The 25,868-nt window shown below is 44.5% G+C and overlaps 1 protein-coding gene across 2 annotated transcripts in view; it reads right to left on the bottom strand.

Annotated features, from left to right (window-relative positions):
• The window catches only part of LOC117754674 (protein phosphatase 1 regulatory subunit 29-like), a 183,356-nt gene extending 164,020 nt beyond the window's left edge, over positions 1 to 19,336 (bottom strand). For both annotated transcript variants that reach the window (XM_034573885.1, XM_034573795.1), the window contains exon 1: positions 19,205 to 19,336. The gene's annotated coding sequence lies outside the window, so the exon portion shown is untranslated. The remainder of the gene's footprint in view (positions 1 to 19,204) is intronic.
• Between the last annotated feature and the right edge of the window lie 6,532 nt (positions 19,337 to 25,868).

The raw sequence follows: 25,868 nt of genomic DNA on the forward strand, positions 1-25,868 counted from the left end.
CGAAGGAGCAGCTCCAGGAAAAGAAATGTCACAATTGTATTTTGACACTTTCCCCATTTTCATAAATAAATACTTTTCGTATAATTCTGCTAATTGTTGTGTGTTTTATGGTTGTGTTGGCGTTTACTAATCGTTTGTACTTTTGTGTCTTCCTCATGCCGTTTCCAGATGTCATACAGTCGTGATTAATTATTACTTCTGCTGAGGAGGCTGTGTTTTCTTTTGTCTGTCTGCAGGATTACGCAAAAAAACTTGCTCCAAGGGTAAAGTATGAGACACAAACGGGATTCAAACTAGGAGGCGACAGTGCAAACCAACACACATCTGTTCCAGCCCTATGCCTTAATATTTCATATTTCATATTAATATAAACGTCACAGCTACTTCTGCAGTGAGCTGTTAGATAAAGTGTCACATCCGAAAAAAGTCTAATACAAACACAATCATCAGGATTTGTATTGTCAGCAAGCTCATGTTAAAAAACTGCTTTTTGATTGATGCATTTAATCTCCATTCAAATCAAACAGTTACGAGGGATTTGAATCATAAACTCAAACTCCCATGATACCGTGTGGTGACCTGATTTCTTTTTTTTGCGGACGGCTGCCGCCTGTCTGTTACCTGAAGAGTTATCGCCCACAACTAAATGATTATTGAACGTGTGGTTTGCTTCACATGCATCTGATTCCTCTGCTGAGACACAACAGAGATGTGGGTTAGGAGCTGAGAGACGTCCTCTGAACATTGATCTAATCCGTCTCCGTCAATCTAGTTTATTTCTATTTTCTGCCCGAGAGAAACATTTAAAAAGTATCAGGTTCAGAAAATACTGCTGAGGCTGCTGGTTTATTTACACTTTGTTGTGTTTTCACTTTTTCTGCGGGTTTGGTTTTCGTTAGCGATTTGAAGAAATAAAAACCAGAGGAAACATCATGATTGACAGTGTTTTTTGGGGTAATTTTTGTACAACAGGAGGAAGTGGACATGCATCGTCCATCTTGGTCAAACGTGTGGGGGCGGGACCTCGTTATGACCTCTACCGTGCAAACTCTGGATCTAAATGACGCCATCGGTGGGTAATGGAAGGAGGTGGAGATGTGTCGTCCATCTTTATTCACGGCCTATAGTTTAAAGTAAGCGTCACTATGGAGACAGAGACTCTTTTGTTCCACTCTGATGTTTATCCTTCTCATTCAGTTGATCAGAGTCGTCAGGTCACAGTGTTGATAACCTTGTTGTCACTGACACAGCGTGTGTTTCTCTCCTGGTTTAACATTTTGTTCAATGAACCAAACTAAAGGGGACGATGAGAACTTGGCCTCAGTCTGGAAACGGTGGATGGCACAGAACCCAGGTTGAGCTGAACGGGAAGAAGCCTCTTCCAGAACTGTGGATATTTTCACAAACAAAGAGCGGAAGGTGGCCGAGTGCACTGCAGTCAGGACAATGAGTCTCACGCACACACAAACCTGAGTTTCAGTTTAACAAACGTTTGCCACCGAGCTTCTCTGGAGGCAGAGATAAGATCGGGAAATTAAAACTCAGCGGGTGGAGCCAAACAACCATTTACCAGTTCTTCAGATCGACGCCACATGAGACAGAATGTGGTGCAAGAAGCAGGAGCTAAAGAGAAAAGACTGATTTGAGCTGTTATCTAAGAAAAAGGAGACGATTCTTCTTCTGAAGACGCAGATAAACATCTCTTTACACCTTCACACAAAAACGTTGTTCGAGCACACACCTCCCTGATTTCATCAAGTAAGTTGATTCTTCCGGCTCCCGTCAAGAGGAAAGTTCAAAATGAAGGTGACACACGTGTGCTGAAGTCATTTGGTCAGATTTCAGTATCCAAACCATTTCTATGAACCCTGTAGAGCAGAGTTCTACACTGGGTCACAGGCACGTACGCATGTTCTGTTTCTGGAGAAATCAGAAACTAAAATGATTGTGCAACATCTAAATCAGTGGTATCATAGTATCTTCACACTCTGTCTCTATGGATCCAGTAATGATGTACATATTATTAATAATATGATTACATCCAGATGTTGTGCCCAGCAGGAAAATGACGGAGAGAAAGAATTTAGCCACTTTTTTACATTAATTCAAGTGATAAACTCAGTAATTATAAATGGAGTCATATAATCTCATGTAACCATCGACGGTGACAGAAAAACAGGAAACAGGATAGTCCGGGGTTGAGGTCTGAGGGAGGACCAGCTCTGGTCCCCGTTGAGGTCTTCGTGTCGCCTCTACCTCCGGTGGCGGTCATGTCTGTCACGGCCGCAGCAGGAACTAACACGGCCACTGTTGACTGAGGGTTAACGTGTGAGCTCGCCGCATGGCAGGACGCACCTCAGTGTCACCGTGTCACAGCAGCAGCCCACAGTGGAGAGGGCCGCCGCTGCTTTCTCAGCTTCGGTGAGAAAAACAGGGACCGCGTGGAGCCGGACTGCCGCAGCAGCCGTCCAGAGGGTTACGGTCGACACTGAGATAATTCAACTCACAGCCGGGAAACTGGTCAAATATAAACTAACTCAAAACACGCAGCTCAGTGAGAGAACTGCAATGTTTCGTATAAATAATTCTGTTTCAAAGAAGCTCTTTACATCAGGTTTCTAGACATTAGGGTCAGTTTGTTAAAAGACTTTGATGTAAATTTGAGGAAAAACTGGTTGAATTCACATCAAATGATTTCCATGGGACAGAAGCTGTGATGCAAAGACTAAAATAAATCTTTGTTTTCATTTGATCTGGTTGGTTTTAGTTTCACGTTGGAACTTAATTTAGACACATACGTACGTCCTGTCGTCATCACCTACGTGCGTCTATAACCAACTGGCTTCCTGTGATTGGTCCAAAAATTCCAATCAAGACTTTTACTTCAATCAACTAAAGATTGAAAGAATATTTCGAGCTCATCTTCCGCAGTTTTGCATAATCTCACCATAAAAAGGCGTTTTCTTTCTTCTTCGTCAGTTCCCAGTGGGGGGGGGGACACACTCTGCAGCTTGTTTTTGGGATGATGGATTTGGTTTGATAAACACTCGGCGCTCACGCCTGACAAGTAGCTGGAATAAAAGAGCTGGAGACAAAACAACGTGAAGGCAAACCCTGTTTAAAAAAAAAGTTGATTAATTGAGTGTTTCTAACAGGAAATGTTGCAAGAAACAGCTGAAGTTGCAGGTGTGTGTGTGTGAGTCGGGACGCACAGGAAAATGCAAGAAACTATTCAGTGCACACGCAAAAATACAAGTGCGATAGATTCATGCACAAATTATAACATGAACATATTTACACACTCACACACACACAAGTGTTAACTGCACTGTCATGGTTTGGACCAGTCAGTCTTTAAAACAACCTCACACACACACACACACACACACACACACACACACACACACACACAGAGGGTCAATAATCCTAATTGCTGTCTGTCTCGCTAAAGCTTTCAGTTAGCCTTAGACCTCTCTCCCCTCGCACACAAACACACACACACACAAACATACACATATACACACAAACACACACCCCTCCCTGTCCATCCATTACATCCTGTCACTCGTGTCAATCATCCACTATCACATCTTCCTTTTTCTAAAAAAGAAAACCTCCATCTCCATCTCCCCTTTAGTGCACGTGCAGCATCTCTTGCTCGTTCTCTCAGTTCTCACTCAGAGACGTGAGCTCAGGACCCTCTGACCACATGTCCTGCAGAGAGCTCGTACACACACCGACACTGGGTAACCTTAAAGTGCTGTTGTGTGTATTGTGCATCCTTTGGCCTTTAGACTCTATTCTGACAAGTATTCTGAAACATTTCTGTTGCCTCGTGCAAAAAAAAAAAAGGAAATAGCCAATAGCAGGGCAGGATATGATTGGCAGAAGAAATTTCTCTCAGGTAAATCTGAACAAAACTTTGCATGGACACGACAAACTCACTGGCACCAAACTCTCGGACACAAGCGAAACCAAAACCGTCAGCGAGTCAGAGGGCGACTCTCTCTGTTCCACCGTGATCCAACATTGAGAAACCCAAATTCTTATTTTAATCAAATTTTAAAAACGGCAAAATGTTAAATACATCTCGATTGTGTACATGCTGACAACAGAAACTCATTTCTATGAATGTGTGGCTTTCAGGCGCTGGTGTGATTTCAGAAAGCACATTCCTGATAACTTATGTAATGTGCGCCCGAGCGAGTCGACCACGGTGATTATCTGGCAGATAATATAAACACTCAGAGCACAAACCCCTAAAGGAAAAGAAAAAAAAGGCATATCATCACTGAGCCCTAATCTTTGTCTGCTGATTCACAGAGACGTTCCTGCAGCTGAGCTTTGTCAGAAGTCGTGTTCAGAGCTGAGCCGAGTCGAGGTGAAGGCACGTACGGATCTGCAGGATTGATGGGTTCGCTAAACATTTAATGATGCTGACAAAGAAAAGATAAAGAGATGCTGCGGATGTTGATGTATTTTGGGGTTTGTGCTGAGTTTCAGGCTTTAACTCTCACCGTGGTTACAGGAATCTGCCCCCCCCCCCCCCCCACACACACACACACACACACACACACACACACACACACACACACTAGGTTCCCGTGCAGCAGGTTGATTGTACCAACAGGATTACAGCACTTACAGTTAACAAAGAGGAGTCATTGACTCATTTACACACGTACACGTTCAATACATCAGCTCCCTGTTGCTTTCTTCCTCTCGGTGAAAAAGGCAGAATGGAAACATTTCTTCACCCTGAGCTCGGCTGAATTAAAGTGCAGAGGGAGAAGGTGAGATTTGAATTACACAGCGTAAACCTGTCAAGGTCACTTCACCTCAGCAGCTTTTCAAAGAGCGTATTGTTTCTCCCAAAAGGCAGATTCCCATGAATGAGTCTTTACTGAGGTCTGTGACAGTGCTGTAGTATATGTGGGTTTAAAGATGCTGTGGCTGCCGAGTTTACTTCCTTCATTTTAACATCTGACAGTCAACAAACAATTTAGAAAAAAAATTATCCTTCCTGCAACTGTTTCCCCTCAATAGACAAACACACGTCCAAAGTTAAATGTTTCCACTCTGGAGTCAAATAAACTTAGAGTAAAGATGAAACACCTGCAGCTCGGCTCTGACGTGTAGCAGCAGATTAATGTTTCATGATTACAAATTAAAGAATCACATATACGGTGTATTGACATGTAAATGCAAAAGTCTGCTGTAAAACTCCCCTGTGCAAGGCTGCAGCTGGAGTTAAACAATGAAGTGCATGTGTTTGTGTGTCTGCATTTCGGTGAAGGACACAGGACACAGCAGCGAGTGCTCTCAGGCTGCGTGACAAACACAAGGCAGCAAACACAACACACATTCTGCTGGGGAAGATTTAAAAACACCACACAGGTAAAACATTTTGGGCCAAAAGCAGACAGATCCTCGTCCAGTCCTCGTGTGTTTGTGAGGAACCGCACAACAATACATCAACACAAAGCTGCACAGTGGAGGATTCTCAACAACACAACAGTCCAAGGTGCTTTTTAACAATGCTGCACAATGTTTCCTTCAGCCGTTGTTTGAGGTCCAGTAACAGCATGTTCTGGTTCAGAGACGTGAACGTGGACATTCAGTGCGTTTCCCTGTGAAGCTGCAGAAACACAGACCGGTGCTGCTGTTGCTCCAGAACCTGATGAGCCACAGTGTTGCAGAGTGTGAACACAGGCAGTGTCGTTCATCTCGAGTCGATTCACACTGTGCTGCTGCAGTAAACTCTCACTAATGCACCAAATGTGTTGCATCAAACAGCTGAATCTGGGTTTGGAAGGTGGAACCTATCGAGAGAGGCACTGAGGCTTTGTGGGTTGTAGTCAGTTTTTGTTGTCAAGAAAATAAAAACACAAAAACCAGAACCTAAATTACTTTGTGCCAAACAACAGCCCCGTCTCAAACCTTAACTGGAGCCTGAGGCTGCATCCGTCTCCACCCGAGGGGCCAGGGTCGAAATGAACTTCAAGACAAATCTCTTTAACCCTCAGAGAAGTCCCTGCTCTGGAGAAGTAGGGGCGGGTCCTGCAGTGACGAACATTCAGAGTCAATCTCCGCCGTAGCTCGTAGAATCTGGTAATCAAGCTAATTTGCTTAATCTCCCCCGATCTTTCGACCCTGGCGGAACCACAGGTGAACACAAGTCTGCAGAAAAGCTTCAGTTCCTCTAAACGTGGGTTGTTGCTCTGTGTCTGTATCACCGTCGCCCTGATCCGAGCAATGCTCTCAATCACAGCGACTCAGTTTTAAAAACAGGTCACGTCAAAACAACAGCAAGTCTGCGGAGGTGTCGCCAAAGCAGCTGCACAGAAGTTACTCTCTGGTGAGTCACAACGTTCATGAGGCGGACGACTGTTGGGAACTGTTCGGGAACCCGTCACGCCTCCGGAGCGACGCACGCCCCCCCCCCCCCGGGACGAGAACACATCGGGCGTCCGAGGCCAGGCGGCCCCAGCGGAGCTGCATGTGTTGCTCTGTAATTACACACAATATGTTCCGAAGACATCAACAGCCTAAATAATTTGGATAGAAAATACCACTTCAAGTTCCGTGGTTGACGAGAAAATGTCTGGTTCCGGCGAACATGGTTCTTAGATTAGATGAAATGAAAGTTTAATGATCCCTGTTGGGAAATTGGGTCATTTAGCTGAAGATAGAAAAAAGGGAAAGTAAAAAAAAAGTTAAATCTAGATGGGGACTTTGAGATCTCAGGAGGTATGATACAAAAAACACATTACTCAATACGATACACTGGAATAAGGATGCACAACTTCCAGAAGTATTTTATAATATATTATTTAATTATTATTAATTTGTCCCTAATTTCAAATACGCATAATAAAAGTATTTCTTAAAGGATGAGACAACCTTTGTTGTCACGGTTACATCAAACTAACACCAACTATTAGTTTCACTGGGTAAATGGTAAATGAACTTAACACTACAGTCACACACACACACACACACATACATTCATACGAGTATCACACACACCGCATCTTGCCCAAAGACACTTCGGCAGGTCCGGTGTTTTGCCGAGTCGTCCAACCACCACCACCCTCACACAGATTTTGTCTATGTACAGTCAAGGTCCATCCCTCAGTTATCAAACAGCCACATTCACCTACTGGCAATTTGAATTGTGCTCTGATAACCTGCCTGTGTTTGACCTGAGGGAGGAAGCCAGAAAAAACCCCACACAGCCACAGGAGGAACATGAACCCAGAACCTTCTCGCTCTCTGGTGATGGTGCTAACCACTGCACCACCATGCCGACGACCTATTGGCTCATGTACAACTGGAGGTCAGTCAGTCTCTGCTCTTATATCTCGTGTCTCTTTACACACAAGGCTTCTCAACTTTGTCCCGTCCGACGTGAACCACCTCCGAACACGTTCCCATCGCTCCTTTTTTGATTTTGAAAGTGTGCGACAGGTAATTAGCTGCAATCTTTCCCAGTCCTCCCTTCAGGCTTAGCAGTATCTGTCCCAGTTAGAGTGAGGAGCAGTGAAGGGAATGGTTCCTGAGTTCTCCTCACACGGAGTTGAACAGCAGCAGACACTTCATTTGCAAGATAAGGTTAGTCGTCCGGAGTCGGACCTTCCCGCTCACTTTGACAGCAGAGTGAGACGACATCGAGGGGGAAAAGTCAAGAAGAAAGTTTCTAACAGAATCCTTCAGTGGGGTGTGTGGATCAGACGTTGTTATCTTTGGACCCATTTCAAACAAATGAGGCGAGTGGTCAGAATGAAAGAATAAAATAAGGGCTGATATGAACAGAAATGGAGTTGAAACCAATCAGCCTTTATCATCCAGCAGCTGCAGAGTCAAATGGAAATTGGTATTTTGCTGCGATCAGTGAAAACTGAGATCAGACGGTTGAAGTAAAGGCCAATTATGTTTCCTCTCTCCACCGGGTCTGGTGTGGAGAGAGGGAATCGGTTCTTTTCCTCTGTAAAACATCCTCTAATCAGACCGGGATCGAATTAGCAAAGTCATGTTCCTCAGATATATCAAGTGGATCTGCTCAGGTCCGCCTGCAGGTTAGTCTTCTCCAAATGAGAAATAAAATGTGATTTCATAAAGAGTTTATTTTGCTGCGTGTGCTGGATCTATTCTGTGTGTCAAAAGTTTGATCCTGGAATTCAAATTAGGATTTTCAAAGATTTATAGAACTGGATTACAGATAATAAAATATATTTTTTCAAAGTATAAACACTTGTGGTTGCCCAGATTGTACCACAGCATGTCTATGGCCTTGCAGGGGTGTTGCAACAGGGTGGGTGAGGTAGGGCCCCCGCGCTGAGAAGGGGGCCCCGAAATTTGCAGATTGCATTTGTCCACAGCAACAACAATCCTGTGAGAAACCCCTTAGATTCTATGTTTGGCTGTGAACAAGACACTGTAACGACACAGCGGTCGCAAACCCCTCGACGAGGCCCCGTGCCACTAACTTTCTGCCGAACGCTTTGGATTGAACTCTAGAACGTCTGAACGTGCGTGTGTGATGTGTCCATTTCGCCCGAGGCCCTCAAACATTCCTGCTTCCAGAATATATGATTCATGAGCTTCAGGGAATTCTTTTTTTTACTCTGAAAAAAAAAAAAAAAAAGGAGGAAAAAGGAGCGGAGAGAGAGTAAAAGAAAATGGAACGTGTGCATATGAGATATCGAACCCTGCGGGGGTTTCCGAGAACATCTCACCCCAACAGAGAGAAACAAAGTTGATATCACAAAGAGAGGCATAAGCAAACAAGTGAATACAAACCATGTGAAAAGTTAATGGCTCCGTAACAAAACGTAGAAATACAAAGAAGGAACAAAGAGAATTAAAACAAACTGGATCTCTTTAACCCGAACACAGCGTGAAGACGCCTGGAGGCAAAGAATGGCTGCTACTGTACAAGCAGGAGCTGAAGGAGTAAATGTGCTGATCCCATTAGAAACAGAACTTCACTGTTGGTACTGCTGCGTTTCTTTAATGGCTCCTCGTTGGTAAAGAACCGTCAGTGATGAACAGGCCGGTTATGGGTCAAATTCCTCCCGACACCATTCGCTGGTGATTACAAGTTGATCTGAACAGATGATCTGATCATACGACGCTGCAGACATAATCCTAATGTCTCAGACCGAATTACAGCCTCCGCAGTTTGGAATCTGGGAGATTTGTGTCGTGTGAAAGGAACAGCGAGTGTCTGAGTGAGCAGAAGCCCCATAGCTGACCAGGAAGTGTCACCAATCGGATGTTGTGTACTTGTGTTTACAACCAAAACATGGCAGCAAATATACGACAGTAGAAAAGTGAGTAAAACTTTAACCAGACACCAACAACCACGTGATGACGCCGCCAGTCCTCCTCCATGTTTGTTGTTATTCTGAACATTTGATCATGTGACTTTACCCAAGCCTCTAGAACCACCTCTCAGGAATCCTTTAGGATTTGATCCTGCGCCTGAATAATGCAGAGGATTTGTTGCCGTTGTGAACGCGTCAGTGCAGAAAACCTCCCTCTGCAAAGTGTCCGGAGAATTGGTTACAGACCAACAACCTTTCCCACTCACACCCACGGTCAATTCGGAGTCACCAGTTGACCTCAGCTGTCTTTGGACTGTGGGAGGAAGCCGGAGAATCCAGAGAAAACCCCACTCAAGCCTTCTAGCTGTGCAGCGACAGAGTTAATCTCCGCAGCACCACCGTGCCTCCCACAGGAGATTGATTCAACTTCAGAGCATTTGCACAAATGACCCGAAGCTGCAGTTTTTCTTAGGGACAATCTCATAAACCTTCCGGCTTCTGGAAAGACGGTTTTAAATGAAGGGAATTCCCCGGGTTGTATTCACTTCACAGAATATAGACACGTGTCTGTCAAAGAGGCCAAACAGCTTCGAGACGGTTTAACATGTGCCCCCCCCCCCTCGACCTTTCAATGATAATGTCAATCACTCCAAGATGCAAGATGAACAAAACTGATGTCGCCTTTTTATTTGATTCCTATTAGAAATCACAAAACTACAATTTACAAGCATTTCTGAACAAAATGGCAAAACTATAAGTTTCAGATCTTCCTCATTAAACTGGTTTATATTGTCTTTTCTTTTTCCATCGTTTTAATTCGATTTTAAATGACAATGTCTTAACTTGTTTCTTCTCTTCGATGTTTTTCTATTCTTATTTTTATCCGTCCTCTTCATAGCAGCTGATTTAAAAAGTTGTTTTATAACGTTATTTATTAATGTCATTACTAAAGGTTATGAATATTTAGTTGCTCTTAATTCTTACATTTTGTAAAATGCACGTTTGTGCGTTTACAGCCACATGAAATTGATTTAACTAAAAATTAATGAAAGTAAAATCTAATTATGATCCAGCAGTATCTTCATCCACTGTTGGTCTCATGTGAATGAGGCTCATGTGTCATATACGTGTCCAACCTCAGAATATATTAGCACATCAGAATCTATTCAGCCTCACAGGACCGAGCGATGTTTGCTCCTGTGCTTCAATGGAAATAGACACGAGAGATCTAAGAGACCCATGACAAAGAGCCAGAGCAGGAGCAGCTCGTACCGGGCACAAAAACAGATTTGAAATTGCCTGCGAGTCTCTATTAGAGCATCACATCTGTTGCTTTGTGACAGAAAGAGCCACTCCACGCGACATCGCGGCTCCCGAGTCTGGCACATTTGATAAACACCAGCCTCAGTCTGTGGCGCTCACTAATGCACCACTTCAGCTTGAATGTTTTAAGATCTCAGGTGTGGAAACGCACACTTCCAAGCTGCTGGCACTGCAGGCGCCCTGAAACTTGTCCTCTGCATATTTAAACATCTGAGCGGCCGCCCTGCTGGGTTTAACCGAACACGGATATAAAGCTGTGAGAGAATGGAGATAAAACGAGAAAAAAGCAACGTGATCTTCTTTGTTTGGTCGACAGTGATTCGTGCAGCTTTTGGAGTTTTTCTGGCATGTGAGCTGCTGAATTTGGGGACTCGCTCTGCCGAGCATTCCTCTAAAGACATGCTCGGCTTTGTGTTGTGCAACTATTGTAAAAAGTCCCACTCTTTGCTTCCTGCTTTGTCGAACCACTGATTCGCTTTGGCTGCAGCTTCATGAAAAGGATCACATGGGGAAAATCCTTTGTGTGATCGGTGTAATGAAATGCATGAATCGGTAGATAAGCATGAAGTCTTCCACCTCTCCATCTAAATCTGTCCTTTACGTGTTTATTCTGCCACTCTGCTGCCACGCTGGGTTTTTGCAAAACAGGAAATTATAAAGAGAACCGACAGTGGAAGAGGAGAGCGACCTGTCACATCACTACAGATGAGCTGATTTGGAATTGTGAGTTTTATGCAAAGAAAAATGAAGAGATTTCACTGTGGCCAAGTAAATGTGCTTTCTATCATTATCCCACTTTTCACAGCTGCACTCTCGCAGAACTAAAACAAAAAAACTAAAATTGCTTTCAGACCTGCACTGAACTCTGGATACGCTCCAGAAGTTATCAGGAGAAGACGTAAACTTTGAAAGACGACAAGATTCAAGAGCTTGAACACATGAATTTATACGTCTTCACGCTCCAGAGATTTCTGTTGTTGTGAACGCATCTGACCAGAAAATCTCCTTCTGTGTTCTTCAGAGAAAGATGAACCAACATCAGCAGCCACAACATAAATCCCATGATTTGGAAAAATAACTCTCAATGCAAATCAGATGCATGAACTGGAAATCCAGTTTCTGCCGTCGGTCCAGGACTCAGAAATGAATCCGAAGTGTCTGACACGCACTTGCCTCGTGTTCAAAATCTGTAGAAAGTTGTGTTGCAGGAGCGACGCAGGGTAATTCCAGAGAGAGGAGTCTCTTAAAAGACTGGATCCGTTTTCTGTGTTTAAATCCAGAACACAGAAGCTGTCTCTTTTGGCCAAACTCCCTTTTCCTCTCTTTTATTTTAACTCTACTGTGATTTGCATGCATCTATTTTTCATTCTCTTTTTCTCTTGTTTGAATAAGCCCCTGCAGGCAACACGGAAGAAAATTACTAAGTTTCAGGCAACAAAATAAACTGCAAAACATTCACTGGAAGAGCGACCAAAGAGAAAAGGTGTGTGTGAGTCTGTGTGTGTGTGTGTGTGTGTGTGTGTGTGTGTGTGAGTCCTGAAGCCTGATTCAACACATCATCAACTCCCAATGGATTCAGCAGCCATCACCATAAACAAGTTTCCCGGTGAAAGGAAACGCAGTCTGTCTGCAGGCGATACAGTATCAACACAATAAAGCACGTTAAAGATTTCTCGGCCGTCTCCATCCCAAACTGCGTGTGCTAGATTCTTCTGTTGCAAAACAAAAAACACAGCGATTCGCTCTGAAGTAAAAAGTGGAGCCGCAGCAGGGAAGTGTCGCGCTCACACGGAGACTTCACACAACTCACTGCATGAGGAATGAACTCACTCAGGTTTTGTTGTGGAAATGTACATTTTCAGCATTTTCAGCTCTTGTTAAAAACTACTTGAAAATCAGCTCTTAATCCATAAAAGATGATTTTTCCACATCAGAGATCGGAGGCCGACAGATTTAACGACGACTGGTCATTAAAAACTGACCGACATCACAAACACACAATTTATTTTTGCTTAAACTATGACAACAGGAATCTTTGCCAATATTTTGTATCCACATCATTTAACCCACTAATATCAGTGTTGGCATCAGCCCTTAAAAGTTGGAAGATAAGATGAGATCATCCATTACTAGTTCCACAACAGTGACAGAAGTTACAGCAGCGACAGAAAAAAATAGAATCACCAAAAGAGGTAATAAATACGTAAACAGAAGAAGTAGAAATTAGAAATAATGCAGAATGTATAATGATATGCACCAATCAGGATCTGACAGTTTCTCCCACACAGTCGCATTTTGAACCTTAAACTTAATTAGACAGTTACTTAATTAACAGCTTGTGTCCCAGGTTTTCTAAACTGTTTCTACAGAGAAGTTAATAAGACTTTAAATTCAGGAGAAAGATAAAGCTCACAAGCTCCAACCAGGACGCTGCGTACTGGAACACACAGTAAAAGTCATGAATAATGAGTTTCTAATGCAGTTTTGGTGGCTGTGAGATTTACGTCCAAACATTATTGTGGCTGCGTCTTATTAAAAGCTTTAGTCATCACTGTCTGCTCCAGATCTTTTTCCAGATTAATCCACAACGTAAACACATCAAGAGGAACAGTACATGTCCTGGTTCATGTATGAGTACAGGTAGTATGTGTACACAGCGTACACATCAGTACCATTACATGTGTGTTCATGCAAATGTACAATATGTTCAATATGTCATTACTGTCACTTATTAAAACGACGTGTGTGAATGGTTTAATGGTCCCAGGTGGTTCTGGACCAGGTCGAGCAGGAAAGTATTTCAGAGTTTATAGTAGATTTAAAAGGATTAGACTTACAGTTTGTGTTTGAAGGATGCAACACACCAGGAAACTCAGGTAACACAAAACAAAAACACAAAATCCAGGCAGCAAAACGTGAATAAACCTCAGGAACATGTGAGGAACATGTGAGGAACACGTGAGGAACACGTGAGGAACATGTGAGGAGCAGGACAGAACCAAACAGAACCAAAGTGCAGGTCTGAGGAGCAGAGAGGCTGAGAACAGGAGGAGGAGGAAGGAGGAGGAGGAAGGTGGAGGCCATTAGACTCAGGTGACACACGTCAGGGTGGAGCAGCCAATCACACAGGCAGGAAGTAAAACAGGCAACAGGCAGAGAAGATACGAGCTTTCAAAGTAAAACAGGAAATAACAAGTTTAGAGTCCAAACAACTGAAATATAAATTAGAGCCCAACGGATAAATATATTAAATGAATAAAATAAATATAAAGGGGAGACTGTGCGTCTCAGTTCAACCTGACCCGCTTCATTCACTAGGAACATTTCCTCTGAACATCAGCTGAACCGTGACCTTCAACCTTTAATGGTTCCAGTACGAAATGAAATTCTCTGAGACAAACACTGGTTATTGTAGAGATGCTGAATAATAATGTTGTGTATCTCTAAAAAGGGGGTCGACCCTACAAGGCTCTTCCCACACACAGAACCCCCCCCCCCCATCCTTACTTCCCCTCTTCTCCCTTTTTGCATTCATCCAACAAGACAGCTTTCTTTTTTTCTTCTCACAATGACATTTATCTCAGCGAGCCACAGTCTGTCGGTTCACAATGGCAGAAAATAAATATTTGGTTGGAGATAAGATTTGTCCTCCCTGTTGCTGCTGTTATTGATGGAGACAAACAGCGGAGTTAACGTCCGACAGCATCCATCTCTCCCCCACAGCCCTCCGTCTTCTCTCTCTCTCTCGCTCTCTGTCCCTCTCATATATGTGTCGGGGGGGAAACGGAGCAGAGCGAATGGAAAGTGTGGGGGGGGGGGGGGGGGGGGAGGCAGCAAAAACCAAGACATCCACATTTGCAAATAGAGACACATGGAGCGAGACACATGTTCTCAGATTTCACTCGAACACAGTCACAAAGGACGTGGAAGAGGAAGACGGAAAACAGAAATAAAAAAGCTGGAGGTGAATTTGGACTGGAGTTATCATGTGTTCCACTTCTTCACCTGTGTCCTGTTCCCTGAGACGGAGGTAAACAGCTCAGACATTACAAGGTCCTCTTCATTCATAATAAATACACGTTGAGGCACGAGAAAGTGTTTTCAGATATTTTAGAATTTTATTTTCCCTTGGATTTGAGATCTCTGCTGCCACCACTTGTTCAGAGGAGGAGGATAAAGTGAATGAATTATATTCCTCTGTCTTTATTCATGCACACACACGACATCACATGCATGCAAAGTGCAGAAGATAAAAATAAACTACTGTGAAGCTGTGAATAGCATGATGTCCTTCATGGTTCCATTCATAAAGGCTCAGTTCTCGTACTGATCCTCTGTCAACACCTTTGTGTTTTTCAAGAGTGAGTCTCTCTAAAGGTGATGCTTTCATATTTGGTCCAAAAACATTTAAAAAGTTGAAGAAGATTCAGTTTTTGCATTTCTTTTGGCAAAATATGTTAGAATATTAATGGACTTCTTTTTTTCCCGGTGCAGTTTATTCCAAAACACCGCGCACCGTTCATCTCTGATGCTCAAACACATAACTGGAAATCGGTCAAATCTTTTTACAGAGTTTCATCATCGGAGGTTTCAGAATGAAACATTTGGAAACTGGAGCCAGAGGCTGATCGCTCCTCACCTCCCTAAACCTCTGGAAGCAAAACAAATCCTCTTCTCATGGCAATCAAAACACCGCTGACCCCCCCGCCTCTATCATTACATGGTGCAACCCTTCTCACTGCAATGTTACTCCTCCTTTTGCCTTTTTAATAAGCTTGTGCATGTACGTGTGTGTGTGTGTGTGTGTGTGTGTGTGTGTGTTTGTGTGTTTGTTTGTGTGTGTGTGAGAGAGAAAACGTGAGGGAAAGAAACGATGTTGCCTGAGTCCAGTTCTATTTCGGTCCTGGTCAGAGATCGCAGCTCGTTGGAGGTGTTGAGACAAATCAATATTGATTTGTCCTCTGACTTTTCTCCTGATTAGCGACCGCAGCTCGCTGAAGGCTACTCATCTGTGCTCCCGCCCATGTGGGTCGCAGAGACTTTTGCAATCTGTGTAAAATGGCAGCCGGCGTGGAAGTCGTCCTCTAACCTTTGGGAAATACTTTAGTCTCTTCCTCTGCAGACAAAGTGCTGATATAATAGGACGTTTAGAGGCACAGAGCTGACGTGAGGCAGGTCACCGGAGTGTGAACAGAAGCTGGGGGAAGACAGGTGCTCCACATTATTTACTTTGGACGTTTCTACATCTGCTTGTTTCGTGGAGCTCCCCATCACTCGTCCTTTGTTTTCCTCCAGGGAATCTGCTCGTGCTTAAAATAAATGATCTTCATGTGGTTTGAAAAGTGCCAAAACGTGTTTTGCCGCTGCAGTGGGCGAAGAATTTATTTAACTGTAAAATAACGAATTCCAGCCTCTTAAATGTGAATATTTTAGGCTGTTTGTCATCTTCAATGATCGTAAACGGGGAGTATTTGAGTTTAAGACACTGGGTCTGGTGGAAAAACACATTGTTAGATGTCACGTTGGACTCGTGGACGTTATTTCATAGAAATTTGTAAACCAAACTACGAGTTCATAATTGAGGTAAATTACTGGTTGACTGATTGGTGAGGAAAATAATCATCAGTTGCAGCCTAAATAAACAGGAAGGAAGTGAGAGACGGATAGAAACATTTTGATGTGACGGAGAAAACCAAAGTGATTAAAGCAGGAGAAATAACGAGGATGACTAATGATGACAGTAGAAATGATGAAGATGATGGCAGCGGTGGCGCTAATGATGTTAATGGAAACGTTAACAGAGATAAAAATGACAATGGTGATATTGAGGAAGGTGATAAAAGCAGAAGGAAAACTAATGCTGAGGAAGAGGAGGACGAGGATGAAAAGGAGAGTTGTGATGATGAAGTAAAACTGATTAGGGTTCATATCAGCACTGTATCCTGTCCGCTCTACACCTGCCTGTATGGAACTGGCTGAGAACTGCTCACGTCTTTATGCAAATTACCGAACATATCCTGTGTCCAAATCGCACACAAAATTCACCTCTAGAATTATTAGATTTCAAACGACACTAAATACAACAACGTGTCTGCTCTGCTTCAACTTCTACTTCAACCCCAAAGGACCATGTGTGTTAACAGCGAGGAAGTACAACTCATACGACATCAAACATAAAAGAACGTGGACATATAGTGGGTTATTTGATGGTATTAATACTTAATAGGGAAAAGGATTAGCTACGATTTATGCTAACACACGGTTTGTGTACAGCTTGAACTTTCCCTGAGAGGAACCACTGGGATGTGTGTCCCATCTCAAGTGTACTGGCCATAGGAAAAGAGTCAACTGCTTTTATGTTTTATTAGTGTTTGGTGTAAAGAATACACCGTATAAGTGTTGAATCGCTGTAGATTCTGGCAACTGCATCCACGTGGGAGGATGTAAGAGGAGTCACATATTTCACTGTGTATGGATATTTTTGCACGAGTCAGCGAAATTGGTTTAGACACTTAACAGTTTTCTTCCCGGTTTCCCAGGAAACAGGTTGAAAGTGGGTTCAGTGGAATCCAATTTCCTGTGATCAAACACCAGTAGTGATGATGATGATGATGATGATGATGATGAAGATTTTGGGATAATGATGTTAACAATAGAGGTAAGATGATGAGGGTGACGAAGGAGAGGAAGAGGATGGGTCAACTATGAGATGATGATGATGATGTATGACAGGTGAAAGAATGAGGATTAGGATGATGATGATGATGATGATGATGATGATGATGATGATGATGATGATGATGATGATGATGATGAAGGAGAGCAAGAGGATGTGACAACTATGGAACAATGATGATGTATAACAGCACTTGAGAAGAATGAGGATGAGGAGGATGATACGTACAAACATGATGAAGAAGAAGTATTTTTGAAGCTGGTGATGATGCTGCTGCTCTCTCTGTTCCTCTGAGCGCCATCAAACTTCCAGCAGCCCTCCCTCCCTCCCTCCCTCCCACCCGCAGCCCTGCTCCGACCACCGCTGTCCCGGCGCCGTGCGCGGCCACAGCCAGTCGCGCACGCTCCCTGACAATGAGATGAATAAACGCTTTCATGCAGCTTTGCAGTGACTGGGAGGCAGAGACGAAATCTCACTGGGATCAAAACATGGCACCGCTGGATGTCCACTGGCTCGCCTGTCACCACGCATCACTCACGACTGCTTTCACAGCGGCGATCATCCGTCATGTCTAAACGTGTGTTTGGCCTGTGGGGCAACAGAGGAGGAGGAGGAGGAGGACGAGGAGGAGGAAGAAGAGGAGGAAGAAGAGGAGGAAGAAGAAGAGGAGGAGTGTATTGGGGTCTCATGGTTGGATGGGGGTGAGTTTTCCCGGGGGCCAGATGGGCCGTCAGCCCTGTGGATGATGCTGATCAGTCGGTGAGATGACAGCCAGTGGGAGCGGGGGGGGGACCCGGAGCTTTGTGCGTCAGTGCGCAATGGAGAGGCGATAAATCAAAGGACTATAGTGCGCTAGTGTGGGGCGCCATCTCTCTCTCTCTCTCTCTCTCTCTCTCTCTCTCTCTCTCTCTCTCTCTCATCTCCCTCATCTCTCTCTTCCCTTTTCCCCCCTAGGCTATAACATCTTCCCCACATCTCCTTCTCCATCTCGCTCTCTATATCTCTCTCTCTCTCTCTCTCTCTCTCTCTCTCTCTCTCTCTCTCTCTCTCTCTTTCTTTTCTATTCTCTCCAAACGCACACACTGATGCTGCTGCTGCTGAATGAGGTTTGTGTTGTAGGAATGAAAGAGTCTTACTACCCCCCCCCCCCCCTCCTCCATCCTCACTAATTCAGAATGAACACTTTGATTTGGAAATTGATAACTCGAGCACGCGCAATACACGCACGCATTTCTGCTGCACCCCCCCCCCCCCCCCCCCCCCCCTTCCATCTCTTCTGTGCGTGTCTCATTCAACACACACACACACGCACGCACGCGCACACGCACGCACGCACGCACGCGCACATTAACAGCAGCTGCCTCCTCGGTGTTTTTTTGGCACCGAGCAACTCCAGCTTCACCTCCCCGCTCCGAGCCCATCAGTCCGGGATCTCCTTTCCGCTTACGGACCGGAGGTTCCGCCTAAACATCCCGACCCCGTGTTCAACAGCTGTCCCGTGCACCTGAAGCCTGAACATGCACGTTGCGAAGCGATCATGCAAAACAGCTGGTTGGGAAAACTAAGCAATGGTCAAGACGCATTTCCCCCAAAATCTGTTCCTTCTCTTATTTCTCACGTTTCTCTTCTTCCATCTGCTCTGACTCAGTTCAACGCGGATCCGGGACATTAGAAGACGGGGACGAGATCTTTCCGCTGCAACGTTTCCACGCGATCCACAAACCACAAGCTCCAGACGTGGCTGCATGCGTGACTCCAGTGCGCAACAGCAGCACATCCCACTGAACCCACAAGTGCCCCCCCCCCGCCTCAACATCAACAGCTGAGCCCAGGTCTGGACACCACGGCCCGGGTGAGGCTGGACTCGGGTCCTTACCTTGCTCGGGGTCCCGGTCTGGCAGCGAGGAAGCGGGCAGCGTGCGGCTTTACGGTCCGTTCTGCAGCGGCACTACCGGAGAAAGCGAGAGAGTATTATCCCTGGACAGCTGCGGAGCTCCGTGCGTTCCAGCAGAGGAGAGAGAGAGGGAGGGAGGGAGGGGGAGAGAGAGAGAGAGAGAGAGAGAGAGAGAGAGAGAGAGGAAGGAGGGACGAGAGGCGGAGAAGAGAGGGATGGAGGGGGGGGGCAACAGCAGATTTTATATGAGTGGCACAAACCTGCAGGATGCACTTGAAGAAGAACGAGAACCCCTTCACATTTCCCCCCCCCCCCCTTGCTGTCAGTGACCAGTTTTTCACAAATGTCGCTGTGCGTCGTAGAAATGTCAAAGTGCCCGGTTTAAATATCACAATACCCCCCCCCCCCCCCCCCACCCCCCCGGGGGACTTCACGGATGCATAATTCTGACGACCTTGTCTTAATGGAGCTGTTTTCCTCGCTGCTCTCAGTGTAACGTGTTTGTCATCTCCCTGTGTCTGACAGCTGCTCGTGGCTCAGGCTCGGCACATTGGCTGTTGAGGATGAGCGCAGCGCGGGTTATTGGCACCAGTGTGCAGACGCTGGGAATTACAGGAGGGTTGCGTCGCAGCCCACTCCCGTCTCCAGAGGTGGTAATTACATAATGTTTAGTCCCAGACTGGGCTGTGAGGTTCTGGGAGGGGGGGGTGAGGGGGTGGTGGGGCTGGGGGGGGGGGGGGTGAGGGGGTGGTGGGGCTGGGGGGGGCTCACCGGCCTCTATCTCCCTCCATCACTTGGCCAACTTATTGCCTCCCCATGCAGCGGCGCGCAGCTGCTTTCCAATCTGGGCACGTAGCAACGCGCCTCAAAAAGTGCGCGCCAGTGAGAAGGGGCAGGGGAGGCACACACGCACCCACTCACTCACACATACACGCACAGACAGATACACGTATATACAGTGCAGGCACACACGCGCACGCACACGCCACGGACAGACGAGGGGAGAAAAAAAGGGGGGAGATCCAACTGTGCGGCTGACGTCAGTGCCGGTCAACTTGAGAGGTATCGATTCGCTCCCGGGTAATTTGTGCATGGGTATTTTTGGGCGTGTGTGCGCGCCTGGTTACACGCACACACACACACACACACACACACACAGCCTCTCAGATCTCAACCCAGTGATGGACCACCTCATCCCCTCGGTTCTTGTTATTAAACAGACATGTAGGTGAGGGGATTCTCCTGCAGGACTGGGTTTAGCTGAACTCTGCTTGTTAACGGTGAATTCATTGAAAAGAAGCACTGAATGTAAATCACACTATTAAAAAGAGTGGCTCCCAAACCTTTAATCGTATCATATCGGTTCCACTTGCTCGGGTGATTACATCTGTGCAACCAGGGCCCCGAAGGCCCCGTGTGCATTCACTGCATGTCAACTTGATAAACTCCAAATTAGTGAGATAATCTACACCCCTGCACTGTCGTCTGTCAAAATCTGATTTTAAGTGCTTCAATATATCAGTTCATGTTGTGCTCCTATGTATGATTCATATTCACACATGAAGTTAGAGGGTCAGAGGGGGTGAGGTGCACTTCCTGTTGTGCTCCACTTATTACTTCCTGCTAAGAAGCTGTGTTTTCATTGCCATTCATCCGTCCGTCCATCGATGACTCAAAAGCTACAGAACCAATTGTTATGAAATCTTGCGGAGACACGACTGATTGGGACACGAGCCAATGAAGAAACCTTTACTGTTGTGGGACCGGACAAACAGGTGGATCCAGGAAGACGGGGTGTTAGCCTTGGTATGTGCTCGCTAAGCGCCCTTAGACTTCTGAACAATCCTCACACCTCGTCTTTGACAGTTTTCTTTATTTGCTGCTTTACACAGAAAAATGTTCATGATCAACTTCAGTGATCACGATGAGCTGATCCTCCAAATCCGTTCAGGTTCCTTCAGAATTGTTTTAGTTTTGAATCATGGAAACTTACTTTGTTTGTTCTTTCGCATTCATATGAGGTTATTTCCTTTGGTTATTTTAATCATCACTCCTGATGTAAGTCTAGATGAGTTTATTTTCTAATATAACTCCAGTGATGTAGTTAAAAGAGAAAGAGTGAAGAAGTGTTAATTAATAAGTGTAACAAGACATTTGTCTCAGTGGTCATTTCCTTCACACACTCACAGGATCAACAATCTAATAAACCCTCCCAAAGGTGCCATGAAATTGAGAAATTGAAATAAAGTGGAAAAATCAAATGAGAGGAAACGTGTCCTTCGTCAATTGATAGTCAATCGCAAAACGGATCATGAAGACAAAAGCATTTTTTAAAATGCAGTGGTTTTGGGCAGAGAGACTTGAAACCTCTAAAAGTCACAAAAGGTCAACGCAGGACATGAAACAGACAATCGTCTCCAAACACGACATTAATCCTCGACATTAGCTGCAGCGTTCAGCTCTGTTCGACGTGTCGGATTCATTATCTGTTAACACTTTAAATTTGGCTTCATTTGCAGCCATCTGCCATGATGTATGGAGCGCTCGTGGTTTAATTGCCGTACATTTGTTTGTTTTAGTTGAGCAATAAGGCTGGAGAGGAGTTTCATGGCCTCTACATTTGTCTTTTGATGGGGGCATTTTCCCTGCACTTGCTGGCTGCTGCTGATAAATGAATGCAGAGAGGACGGGGGTGCTCACGCTCGACGGGGGGGGGGGGGGTGCTCACGCTCGACCCACAGAGAGCTGGTTTATTAGGCAGCGTTCATCAGACATGTCTATATCTTACACTAATGTAAGAGTAATTATTCATAGCAGCTGTGATCTCAACCTTGGATTTTCTGTTAGGATCTGATTTTCAAAACTAAACTTAAAACAAATGATGAACACGAAAATAAAATGTAACTATTACATTACATTTTATTTCAGCGTCCAAAATCTAAGTATATGAAAAATAAAATAAAGAAAGACGCAAAACAAATTGTGTTGACAAATCTGACATTAAAGCAACTCTATATGTCTCTATAACTCTATAACTCTATAACTCTACGTGTCCACCCGACGGGACGTCACCCATTGGCTTGTGAGCTTCCATTTTGAAGCCTGCAGTTTGACATGTTGTCCAGCGCCATCTTGTTTTTTTTTTTAAACCAGAAGTAACCATATTTGAAGGAGCAGGGGGTGGAGCCTGACTGAGAAGTCGAGGACAATGCACCCATTGGACGGTCCCAGCTGTCAGTCACACAGTAGCCACGCCCCAAATGCTTAATTTGCTTTATCGTCTATTTGATTTTAAATGGATCATTTTACCAAATGAACATCAGCTGTATTGAAGAAGACTTGAAACTAGAGATGTTTACTCTTAAATATTAACTGACATTATAAAGTGAGAAGTAGAGTCATTTTTCTCATAGAAACAACCAGTGGAGTCGCCCCCTGCTGGTCATTCAAGAAAACACAGGTTTCAGGAACTCAGTAAGAAACTTGAAAGTAAAACAGGAAGCAATAAGCCAAACAACTTAAAAAACAAGTTGAAAGTCAATAGAGGTAAATTAGAGGTTAGTGTTGTAGAAGACAGTTTTAAATATGTGTTCATTAGTGGATAATCTCCGAGAAAATGTTTCTCCCCTTTGCTCAATCAGTTCAGGCTCGTGATTCTCAATAAGAAGATCAGAGAGGAGCCTGATCTCTGTTTGTCAGGGAGCAGTTAGGTGGGTGACTTCCCTCCTCTGTAATCCCATGAAATGATTTCAGACAGTCAACAATTTCCAACACGCAGCTATGGAAAAAACAGAAATAGAAATGACTTCATTATGTTCCTCTCTGCCGTGAAATGAATTGAATTGATGCAAAGACTCTCGATGCAAGAGCAACAGTAATTTGGCAGAATATGAATTTCGGCAAATGAAGTGCAGCAGTTACATTAAAAAGCGTTTTCATACTTTCATATTTCTACTTTATTTACTATTTGTCTGTCCTTATATGTTCATACGCACATTTTCACATCTATACATCTGAAGTTACTCTCCCCAGGATGTACTCATTCCTTCCCTTCAGTCCTTGGATTTATCAAAGACTGAATAAAGCCAAATAATTGTGGTCGTTGCCCGTAACACTCGTGGGTTCGATCCCTGTGCGTTGCTTTTATCAACAGTTCTGACACTGCTGAGCGGCTGATCCTTCTCTGCAGCCTCGAATCCATTTAAAGTCTTCAAGCTCGCCACACTTCTGCCCTTTGGCCCCCGTGAGCACAACGGACACATGTGCTAGTGAAGCATGACGGAGAAAGTGTTTGGATTGTGTGCATCATGTCAAAGTTCAACTCTGGTGGGATGTGAGGCTGATTTTGGATCCAGTGGGAAAAACTGGATGAAGCAGCAACGCCATGTGTGATTTATAACCTCTGTACCGAGTCTCTGTGTCTGCACACATGGTGCAGGTAGGTAGGTAGGTAGGTAGGTAGGTAGGTAGGTAGGTAGGTAGGTAGGTAGGTAAGTAGGTAGGTAGGTAGGTAGGTAGGTAGGTAGGTAGGCAGGTAGGCAGGTAGGTAGGAAGCCAAGTAAGTTGGTACGTAGGTAACTAGGAAGGTTGGAAGATATGTAGGTAGGTTGGTCGGTCGGTCATCACTAGGTAGGTAGGTAGGTAGGTAGGTAGGTAGGTAGGTAGGTAGGTAGGTAGGTAGGTAAGAAGACAGGTAGGTAGGTATAGGTTGGTATGTAGGTCAGTTGGTAGGCATGTAGGTAGGTACGTATGTATTTAGGTAGGTTGGTCGGTCTGTAGGCAGGTAGGTAGGAAGGTGTGTAGGCAGGTAGGTAGGAAGGTGTGTAGGCAGGTAGGTAGGTCGGAATCTAGGTAAGTTGGTAGGTAGGCAGGAAGGCATGTAGGTATGTAAGTCAGTGGGTAGGCATGTAGGTACATAGGTTTGTAGGAAGGTAGGTAGGAAGTTATGTAGGCAGGAAGGCATGTAGGTAGGCTGGTAGGTAGGTAGGTAGGTAGGTAGGTAGGTAGGTAGGTAGGTAGGTAGGTAGGATCAGTGGTGTCGGCACATAAAACTAAAAAAAGAGGATTTCCTTCCACCTCTCTTTTTTGTCTTCTTTTTATTCCCTTGTCTTCTACTTCTCTAAATTAGACTTGTCCATGAGTTATAGTTTTATCCTTCTTTCTGAAGTTCACTGTATCTTCAAGCAGGAGCTCTGGGGAATGTGGCAGTGGGATTATAAAATGACAGTGATCTCACTAATCTTTGTTTTTCCTTCTTTTCCTTCTTTTGTCCTTGTCCTTGATATTCGCTGCTGTGATGTTCCAGCCCCAAAGAAAGGGCCTGTTGAAAGTGTAAAGCTTGATCTAAATACGAAATGTGTTTTTATTTAGTTCTCTGTCTGATGGGGAGTCGGGTGGTGGTGATAGGGAATTTGGGTGCAGATCCGGATCATTGGGTGGATCCAGGAATTCTTCAACATTGTGGTATAGATCATTTTGCTGTTGGGCCTTGATGGTGGAATGTGCTCTTTGAGTAAGATTCTCATTTACGTCTTTGTTTTGTTCCTTTTTTGTCAGTTCTGTTTATTTTTAGTCTTATGTCTCTATTCTGAGCTGTGACACATGAATGTGTGAATGATTCATCATCTGGGAACCATGAACGCATTTCCCAAATTCCATGTTGTCTATACAATGGTTGTTGAGATATTTCTGTCTGGACTGGACTGACATCAACGAAGCTGCAGCAGTAGCACGACTCTTGTGCTCTTTACTTAGTTCTTTTGTGAATATGTAAAAAGCCAGACGTTTATCGTTTCAGATTTACAAAACATCCATCCATGTGACCTCCAAGGAGCGGTGATGCTGGAGATATCGGCTGAGATATCACATGTGGTAAATTAACCAGCACAGCCCGACCTCCACCATCACACAGGGGACGCCTCCAGAGCCACCTGTCACCTTTATTTCTCTGCGTGCACACGTCCTTTCTTTGTCAAAGTGGAAGAAATGTCTCCAAATATCCTGAGCAATCTCTTCACTATCTCATCTCACACTCAGCGGGCAGAGAGGGGGCTTTGTGACTGTGACCGTTTTTCCATCAGCGAGGATTACGCCTGTGTCTGCACCCTGCACACGCTCGGGCCTGAGGAAAAATCTGCCTGATGCTCTGGGAACATGTGAGTATGTGTTTCGTGCACAAACAAAAACACACACACACACATACACACACACACACACACACACACACACACACTTACTCTGTGTGCTTTGTTGAGACTGTGTCAGAGAGGTGTTGATTAACTCTACAGTAATCTTAGGAGCTGTAGATTGTGGCGTTGTGATATTGTCATGCAGGTTCTTCTATATGTGTGAAGCAACACCAGCTTTGTTTATCCCAGGGAAGCTGGTGTATTCAGACTGAGTATTGCTAGTACCTGCACTTTATATTGTTTATATAAATTTGTATTTTCTCAGGCTACATCCGAACTAATACGCTTTTCATTTTAAAACAAAAACAACAAAAACAATCTCCTTCCAGACGAGCTGATATTTTTGTAGAAAATAAAACGATCGAGGAAAAGCAATGGTGAAAAGCAAGAGCAGTAAAAGTGTTGGCAATGTTTGTGATTCACCGCTGTTAGTCGGGTCGTGACCGATAAGAACCACC

This window comes from Hippoglossus hippoglossus, chromosome 1 (assembly GCF_009819705.1).
Source record: "Hippoglossus hippoglossus isolate fHipHip1 chromosome 1, fHipHip1.pri, whole genome shotgun sequence".
NCBI classification, from domain to species: Eukaryota; Metazoa; Chordata; class Actinopteri; order Pleuronectiformes; family Pleuronectidae; genus Hippoglossus; species Hippoglossus hippoglossus.